General features: G+C 39.7%; 1 pseudogene; it reads right to left on the minus strand.

The window, feature by feature from the left end:
- Nucleotides 1-302: 302 nt before the first annotated feature.
- On the minus strand, nucleotides 303-3,029 carry LOC119921443 (annotated as a pseudogene).
- Nucleotides 3,030-9,411: the final 6,382 nt, after the last annotated feature.

Raw genomic sequence — 9,411 nt, forward strand, 5'->3', positions numbered from 1 at the left:
TTTATTTTTGAGTGCTTACTATGTACAGAACAAATTAAGCCCTGATTATAGGCTCATAATTTACTGAGCACTTAATGTGTGCAGATCACTGCACTAAGCACTTACGAGAGGACATTACAAAGACTTAGTAGACACATCCTCTGCCCACGCACCTGGCAGGCTTGCTGGTTATTGAAAGCAGCAGCAGCAATAATTCCAGATCAGACTCAACATTAAGAGACTCTGAGAGGGTCAGAGGAAAGGTCTTCTCTTCTCTTCACCTGGAAAGAATATCTCACACACAAAGGAAAGAATTTACAGCCTTATTCTTTTAAGGTACCACAGCTAGACTTAGTTCCCTTAATTCTGTGAGGATCAAAAAAGCTTCTTGTTCCTTGCGTAAATAAATCAGGAAATCTTTGAGGAGTCAATATTCGTCTCAGAGCTTCCTTCACATCCTTATTCCTCAGGCTGTAAATCAGAGGGTTCAGCATGGGAATCACCACCATGTAAAATACAGACACCACTTTCTTCTGATCCATTGAGTACTTGGAGTTCGGCTGCATATAAATAAATGTCAGAGTACCATAGAACAGCATGATGGCAGTCAGATGAGAGGCGCAGGTAGAGAAAGCCTTGTATCTCCCTTCAGTGAAGGGGATTCTCAGAATTGCAGAGAGAATACACAGATAGGAGATGGCTATGATGAGAATTGTGACCAAAATGATGAGAACTGAAGTGATAGAATTCAAGATTTGAGCCATTCTGGGGTTAGAACAGGCAAGCTTTAGCAAAGGAGGCAGATCACAGTAGAAATGATTGATTTCATTCGGCCCACAGAAGGACAAACTAAACACCGAACTTTCAAAAATCATGACGTTTACACAGCTTCCTACATAGGAAACCATAACGAGCTGGAAACGCACCTTGTTGGACATGATGAGTGGGTAGAGCAGAGGCCTGCAGATGGCAGAGTAATGATCAAAAGCCATCACTGCTAGTAAGAAGCACTCGTTGGTCCCAAAGGTTGCAGCCACAGGAAACTGAACAGCACAACCCCCAAAAGAAATGGTTCTCTTCCCCTTCAGGAGGTTCTCCAGCATCTTTGGAGTGACAGACAATGAATAACATATGTCCGAGAGGGACAAGTGGCTGAGGAAATAGTACATAGGGGTGTGCAACGGGGGGCTGGCCTGAATTAACATGATTATTCCAAGGTTGCCCATCAAGGTGATCATGTAGATCACTAGAAAGAGTCCAAAAAGAATGGCTTGTAAGTTTTGGTCATCGGTGAATCCAAAGAGAATGAATTATGTTACCAAAGTGCCATTTCCAGCCGCCGTTAGAGTCTTCCCTTTCATCTGTTGTGAGTGGAGAATGGAGTTTCTGTCCTTATGTAGTGGTAGCATGGCAAAGACTATTTAAAAAAGGGGAGAGATCAAAATGATTAATAGTACAATGACCAGGTTCTCCATGACAGTAGCAATATAGGTATTCAGAAATGGCACAAAAATGACCTGCAGCTCCCTGTCTTTGGTTAGTCCTAACAGAAAGAATGTGAGAGCTATTGTTGTCTGCCATTTAATCCAAAAGGTTTATCTGAGACCACGAGAAGCAGCGTGGCTTACTGGAAAGAGCATGGGCTTGGGAGTCAGAAGTCGTGGATTCTAATCCCAGCTCCACTACTTGTCAGTCACTTAACTTCTCTGTTCCTAAATTTCCTCATCTGTATAATGTGGATGAAGAATGTGAGCCCCACATGGGACAACCTGATTACCTTGTATCTACCCCAGCATTTAGAACAGAGCTTGGCACATAGTAAGTGCTGAACAAATACCACCATTATTATAATTTTTATCTCCTAAAATAGAATTGAAGATGGAACAAGTCTTATCCACATGGAATCACCAGAATGATTAAAAAACCAAAACACAACAGAGAGACCCAAACAGTCCCACTCGATTGTCTGAAACATTTTGAAGACTCAAATCCTTTGGCAATCCAAAACCCTTACCATTCTTACACTCTGGCTTCTTTATTCTTAACCAACTAACTGTGCCAGAATTACAGTGATTTTCTTTTAGTCTAGGAAAGTTTAGAGGAATGTTTTGCAAAGTAGCTCAACTGAGGCGAGTGAAAATAAAATGTCCTGTCAAGATCTCTGAAATGCTGAAAACAATGTCCTGTTTGGAATTCAGGAAAATATTTGAAATGAAATACATTTTTAAAAACTTTGCTTTGAAATATAAATTCATTTTTTCCTTGCATTTTCCATCCTATTCTCACCTACTCTTACCTCTGTTTACCTGATTTCCTCCATCTTTGATAAATTGATGATCGAGTATCTGATGGAGCCTCCCATCAAGAAAAACAGATGAATCTCAGTCTTCAGACTTCCAAATAATTGTTGGTGAATCCACTGGTTATAGCACTGAATGAGCAAGAAGCAGTACGAGAAGCACTGGTGCACCGTTACTGAAACCTATAACTCATAAGTAGAATGTGAACAACACTGGTAAAGTAACTCTCACATGTTTGTGTGAGAACAGAGCTCCTAAGAACCTGCAGGTACACATCAAATTGATTCACAAAGGAAATAACTTCTTTACCCTCTACAACTAAAGTTAAAACTATTACAGATATCCCGATAAAAATCTTGAACATGTAATCTCCTCAAGATGTTTGCAAAAGTCTCCCCTCTCTGCATAAGTGGTGAGCTTCCAATCATTTTCAGAGACATTGGTCAGAATTAGACAGAAAGGAATTGAATAAATTTTATACTCTTCGGGAAGAAAGAAAGGACCCAAACTCCATTCAGATCAAACACTAATCATACCTGGGAGTAAATAAACCACAAGCTGTTGAATCTTGCATAGCACTAATCCTATTCATAGACACCTTACCTATTCCTATGATTACCATGAAAGAAGAAGTCTGAGATGACCAAATGGAAAGCAGAATGTTACCCAATCATGAAAGTATTGCTATTATGGATTCTGAGAGTGTCCTTGAGAATTAAAGAGATGTATTCATACTCTACCGGGAGGCATTAGGGGACTGAATCCCTAGATATGTTGATAGATTTTTCTTATCCTGGAAACCACAGAGAATCATTTACGTGTTCTTATTATCTTGGGATTAAGTGTAATAAGAAAAATAAGAGGTAGGTATGTGATAGATATTGCTATTCCTGTGTTGTGCAGTAGAAAAATGAAGCAGAGTAGGTGTTTAGCACCATTAGTTAGGTATGCTTTATTTTCTCACAACGTACCTTGAGTTTATTCTTGATTTTGCAATACACCTCAGGTGCATTAGTCAGTGAGGCAGATCTTGAATTCTCTTAAGTTTACCTGTCAGAGTTTCACTTTGTGCATTATCATCTTTCTCTTAGACCACTTTTTCTGTATGGTCCTGAGGGACCTGGGGAGGTGTTCAGTGCAGGTGTTTTTATCCTTCCCCTCTGTGGATATTCATTTGCCCTCCTCAATTCTTCCATCTTACTCTTTCCCTTGGGTTTTCCTCTAATCGTGATACCCCTCACAGTGGTCTTTTGATCAGTCAATCAATCAATCTATCAATTATGTGTCTTGAGCATTTACTATGTACTGAATACTGTAGTAACTTTTTGGGAAAATATAAGACAACAGAGTAGATAGATGAGACCCCTGCTCTCTCTTCTCACATTTTATTATGTTCAATTTCTTTTCCTCTGGTTAATTCATTAGAACCTTCAGAAAGATTAATGTCAGAATAGTTGCCTAACTGAATAAAACTTCACCTACCTACCATTTGAACCCAATTTTCTTTAAATTATAAGCGATCCTACAGGGCAGACATTGCATCCTTCGAAGGTGGGGTGAGAGAAGGGTTGCAAAATTGTTATAATAAATCAATGGCATTTATTTAGCACCTAGGAAGTTCAAAGTGCCATACCAAGAACTTGGAAAAGTATACAAGAAGAGTAGAATGTTAGCTCTAAGCAAGTAAGAACTGTGTTACAACCTTGAGATGCCGGTAACAAGTGCAATGAAGCAATCACATAATCTGAATGAATTTTTGGTGATTAAGGTGGTCCAGGTGGGCTGGAACTGTCCAGAGCAGATCCATGTAATCAAGAAGCAGCAGATGGTATAGCACCAATTAAATCCTCCAGGGATAGAAGCTGTTATTTTTTTCCTCTAGGGAAGTGGCTTTTGAGAAAAGCCCTCGGCCATTAAGCCCCTCTGCAGCTCAGCATGAAGGCTAGATGATGTTGGGACGTTCCCTTCCTGGACTATAAAATTTGTCCTCTAGTCTGTAAACTGCTTGTTGGCAGGGAAAATGTCTACCAATTCCTGTTGTATTGTTTTTTCTGAAGTGTTTAGTACAGTGCTCTGCATACAGTAGCCGCTCAATAAATAGAGAAACAGAATGGCATAGTGGATAGAGCACAGGCCAGGGAGTCAGAAGGTCATGGATTCGAATCCCAGTGCCACCACCTATCTGCTGTATGACCTTGGGCAAGTCACTTCACTTCTCTGGGCCTCAGGTGCCTCATCTGTAAAATGGGGATTAAGACTGTGAACTTCATGTGGGACAGGGACTGTGCCCAACCTGATTACCTTGTATCTACCCCAGCACTTAAAACAATGCTTGACATATAATAAGCACTTGATGGATACCATTATTATTATTATTATTATTATTATTATTATTATTTAACTACAATTGATTGATTTATATATTTCAATCCATCAATCGATTGTATTTATTGAGCACTTCCAGTGTGCAAAGCATTGTACTAAGCACTTAGACGTGTACAACTCAACCATATAACAGACACATTCGCTGCCCACAGTGAGGTTACATTCTAGATGGGGAGACAGACATTCATATAAATGAATAAATTACAGATACATATATAAGTGCTGTGAGGGTTTGTGGGGGTGAATAAAAGGAGCAAGTCAGGGCAATGCAGAAGGGATTGGGAGAAAAGCAAATTAGGGTCTAGCCAGGAAAGCTATTTTTGAAGAGATGTGCAGTCAGTAAGGCTTGAAGGTGGAGAGATTAACTGTCTGTTGGATCTGAAGACGGAGGGCATTCCAGGCTGGAGGCAGGACGTGGGCAAGAGGTCGGTGGCAAAATGGGCAAGATTGAGGTACAGTGAGTAATTTGGTACTAGAGAAGCAAAGTGTGCAGGTTGGAGAGTAGCAAGGTGAGGTAGAAGAGGGCACAGTGATTAAATACTTGAAAGACTATGGTGAAGAGCTTCTGTTTGATGCAGGGTGAATGGGCAGTCACTGGAGGTTCTTGAGGAGTGGGGAAACATGGATTTGTAGAAAAATGATCTGGGCAGTAGAGTGAAGTATGGACCTGAATGGGGAGAGACAGGAACCCGGGAGGACAGTGAGGAATCTGATGTAGTAATAAAGACGGGATAGGGTAAGTGCTAAGATTAATGTGGTAACAGTTTGGATGGAGAGAAAAATGTGGATTTTAGTTATGTTATGAAGGATTGATTGATTGGATTGCGTGGGTGTGGAGCAGTCTGGTCTAGTGGCTAGAACACGGACCTGGGAGTCAGAACAACCTGAGTTTTAATACTGGCTCCTCCCTTTGTCTGCTTTGTGATCTTGGGCGAAACACTTAACTTCTCTTTGCCTCAGTTACCTCATCCATAAAATGGGGGTTAAGAATGTGAGCCCCTGTGGGGCATGGGTTGTGTTCATCCTGATTAACTTGTATCTACAACAGAGCATATAGTACAGTCCCTGGCACATAGCAAACACAATAAAAAATAAAAAAAAGCAAAACCCATGGTGGAAACGAGATCTTGCTAATCTAGACTTCACTGAGGTTTTTGGCATATTGTTGGGTGGAAGGAAAAATAGTTTTAGTCATTCAAAAGACACAATGTATAAATAAATCATTATTTAAGTATCTTTTATTAACAAATATCATTTAATACTAATACCACTTTCCAAAACAGAGATAAAAATAGATGAAAAATACCTATTTGTAAAAAATTAGATCTTTGAGCGTTGTTACAGTTACTCCCAGACTGAGCCCCTTCCTTCCTCTCCCCCTCATCCCCCTCTCCATCCCCCCCATCTTACCTCCTTCCCTTCCCCACAGCACCTGTATATATGTATATATGTTTGTAGATATTTATGACTCTATTTATTCATTTATTTTACTTGTACATATCTATTCTATTTATTTTATTTTGTTAGTATGTTTGGTTTTGTTCTCTGTCTCCCCCTTTTAGACTGTGAGCCCACTATTGGGTAGGGACTGTCTCTATATGTTGCCAATTTGTACTTCCCAAGCGCTTAGTACAGTGCTCTGCACATAGTAAGCGCTCAATAAATACGATTGATGATGGTTGATGATGATGATGTTGTATATCTGGGTGGAAATCACATCAATGAAGATATAATATAAATAGATGTTTTAATTGTAATAAAACAGTATATCATATTTATTATATAGCTAGTGTCTCACCACAATATAAGCACATGGAAAGTGTAAGCCCCAAAGTTAGAGCTGGTTTGGGGCAGGAATCATGTCTACCAACTCTGTCTTTTAGTGCAGTGTTCTGCCCACAGTAAGCACTCAATAAATACTATTAATTGATTAAAGGCACCAGAATCATCTTTCCCTCTTAAATGCTTCTTTCTTTCTAGATTCTTATGGATTTTACTCTACATGTAGGTTAGCAATGACCCATTCGTGGCACTAGAATGTGCATAACAAATATTACTTTGCTGTTCCAATGGGACAATACGTTATCACAATATAACAATTTCAGCAGAAGACAGAGAGCAGAGCACAGGGCACAAGCTGCAGGGAAAAAAATGCTGGCCACAGGTTTACTTATAAACACTCACATCCACCATGGATTTACAGTCTAGAGGTGGGGAGAGATATAGCAATACAAATAAATAAATTACAGATCTGTACAAAAGTGCTGTGAGGCTGGGAGGGGTGAATAACAAAGGGAGCAAGTCAGGGTGATATAGAAGGGAGTGGGAAAAGAGGAAAGAGGGCCTTAGTCTAGGAAGGCTTCTTCGAGAAGATGTGCCTTCAATAATCACTTTATACAGTGCTCTTCACATAGTAAGTGCTCAATAAATGCGATTGAATGAATAAGGCTTTGAAGAGTGGGGAGAGCAATTGATTGCCAGATTTGAGAAGGGATGGAGTTCCAGGTCAATGGCAGGATGTAGGCTAGGAATTGGAGGCAATGTAGGTGAGATCGAGGCATAGTGAGAAGATTAGCATTAGTGGAACGAAATGTCTGGACTGGGTTGTATATGGAGAGTAGTGAGGCTTATTGCATTTATTAGGCTTTGTCTTTTTCTCTCTGGTAATAGAACCTTCTCTCAACTTAGAGGCAGTGAGGCCCAGGTCTAGCACTTGATATAATGCCAATTGACCTCCTCTTACTGGACAACACGCGAACTCTGATAAATAGATCCCTGCTTAGGGACCATACTTGTACTTGATGTGATATTCCTAGTGCCTCCCATATCTCTTCTTCTTGACAATAATCCTGTCTCATTATTAACTTCCCTAATTTAGCTCTACTAAGATTGTTATTGCTCACTTTTCACAACATTGGTGTCTGCTTAGTAACATCCTAAGATTTTCACATATTGTGATTGCTCACTTTTCACAACATTGGTGTCTGCTTAGTAACATCCTAAGATTTTCACATATGAGGAGTTAAACCTATAGCTAAGTTTATGGAAGTTTGGAAAAAGTCTTTCTAAAGTCTTTCCATCTTAACTGAAATATAATTAGGTGATTCCTATCAACAATATTTATACAGCCCAACAGGAAATTCCTTAGAGTAATTCTATAAGAAATGCTGTAAAGTCACCTCATAAGAAATGTCATCTATCACTCCACTGGTGATAAAGAGGATATGATACCAAGAGCCATTATTTACGAATCCAGGTTTTTTCTAATGCTATGAACAATATTGCAGTACGTGCCAATGAAGTTTTGGAAGGGTAACTGGGAGTCTCTTTATATTGGGTAAGATCATTATTGCAGCAGGGAAATTGTGGGGAAATCACCTCTGAATTCAGATGTGGGGGATGGTGGGAATTATATTGATATGCCAGAATACAGTGGATATTAATTGGAGAAGATTTTAAGGAGGAATAGACTTACTGTTGAGCTGTAATTGATTTGAAGGAAATAAGAGTCGGGGGTTGGTTTCTGGACACCAGAGTTTTTTCAGTGCATGTAGGTCAACTTGGGAAAAGGTTCAGAAGAACAATGGATAATGGGAAATTACAAATCTAAGCAAAATGAAATACAGAGATCAAACAGGAAGCATATTTTATGCACTGCATATTTGTCTTTATTCCTTATGCTGTTTTAATATTTTAGTGTTTCATTGCTTTCATTATGTCCAGCTCCAGCTTTCTCCCCAATACTTCTCCCTGGCTCCCCCAGCCCCACACGCTTATATCGATAGATTGTGAGCCCCCCAAGGGAAAGTGTCTGTGTCTAATTTTCACCTGTATACTATTTCCCAGCGCTTAGTACAGTGGTGCACACCCATTAAGTGCTTAAAAAATAATGTTACTGCTACTACTTCTAGAAGGCTAGGGTGCAGCAAAAATGAAAGAAAGAAAAAGGGAAGGAAAGAGTTTGAAACATGAAGTGACTGGGAGATTTTGCAGAATGCCTGAATTGGTTTGTGAAAGACAGAATAGGTAGCAGGAAACTTGGAAGAAACGTTCAGTGGAAAAAGTAAGGTCAATTGGCAGAGAGGAGGTGAGTTGGTCGAAAGATGGGAGACTCCTTGAGGTAAAAGGGGAGAGATTCAAGGATGAATAGGAAACAGTTGGTCAGTAAGGGAGAGATTATAGTTAAGAAAGAGGGTAAGTGGCTATGCAGAGAACAAAGTCTAAAAATTTGGAGAATTACTTTAAAAACTATCCAGGGCTTTAATTTGTATCCAGTCTTGCTGAAGTTCAAATTTGACACATCGGGAATTGGCATGCAATGCTATTGTCATTGAAAAATAATGACAATAATGCAAAGTCTTTACAGATTAAAAATGAAAAAGCCATATTAATAATAATGGTATTTGTTAAGCGCTTACTATGTACCTAGCACTGTTCTAAGAGCTGGGGTAGATACAAGATAATCATGATGTCCCATGTGAGGCTCACAGTCTTCATCCTTATTTTATAGATGAGGTAACAGAGGCAGAGAGGAGTTAAGTGACTTGCCCAAATTCACACAGCTGATAAATTGTAGAGCCTGGACTAGAGCCCACGACCTCTGACTCCCAAGCCCGTGATCTTTCCAGTAAGCCGAGTTGCAACAATTCCAAGCATGTCTTGAGCACAAGATGAAACCGTATTTGGTAGAATTTTGATTTGGAACAGCCTCTTTCTGGGTGCCCTACTAAGAAATGCCTCCTAGAAG

The sequence above is a fragment of the Tachyglossus aculeatus genome (genome assembly GCF_015852505.1).
Source record: "Tachyglossus aculeatus isolate mTacAcu1 chromosome 12 unlocalized genomic scaffold, mTacAcu1.pri SUPER_6_unloc_2, whole genome shotgun sequence".
In the NCBI taxonomy this organism is placed as follows: domain Eukaryota; kingdom Metazoa; phylum Chordata; class Mammalia; order Monotremata; family Tachyglossidae; genus Tachyglossus; species Tachyglossus aculeatus.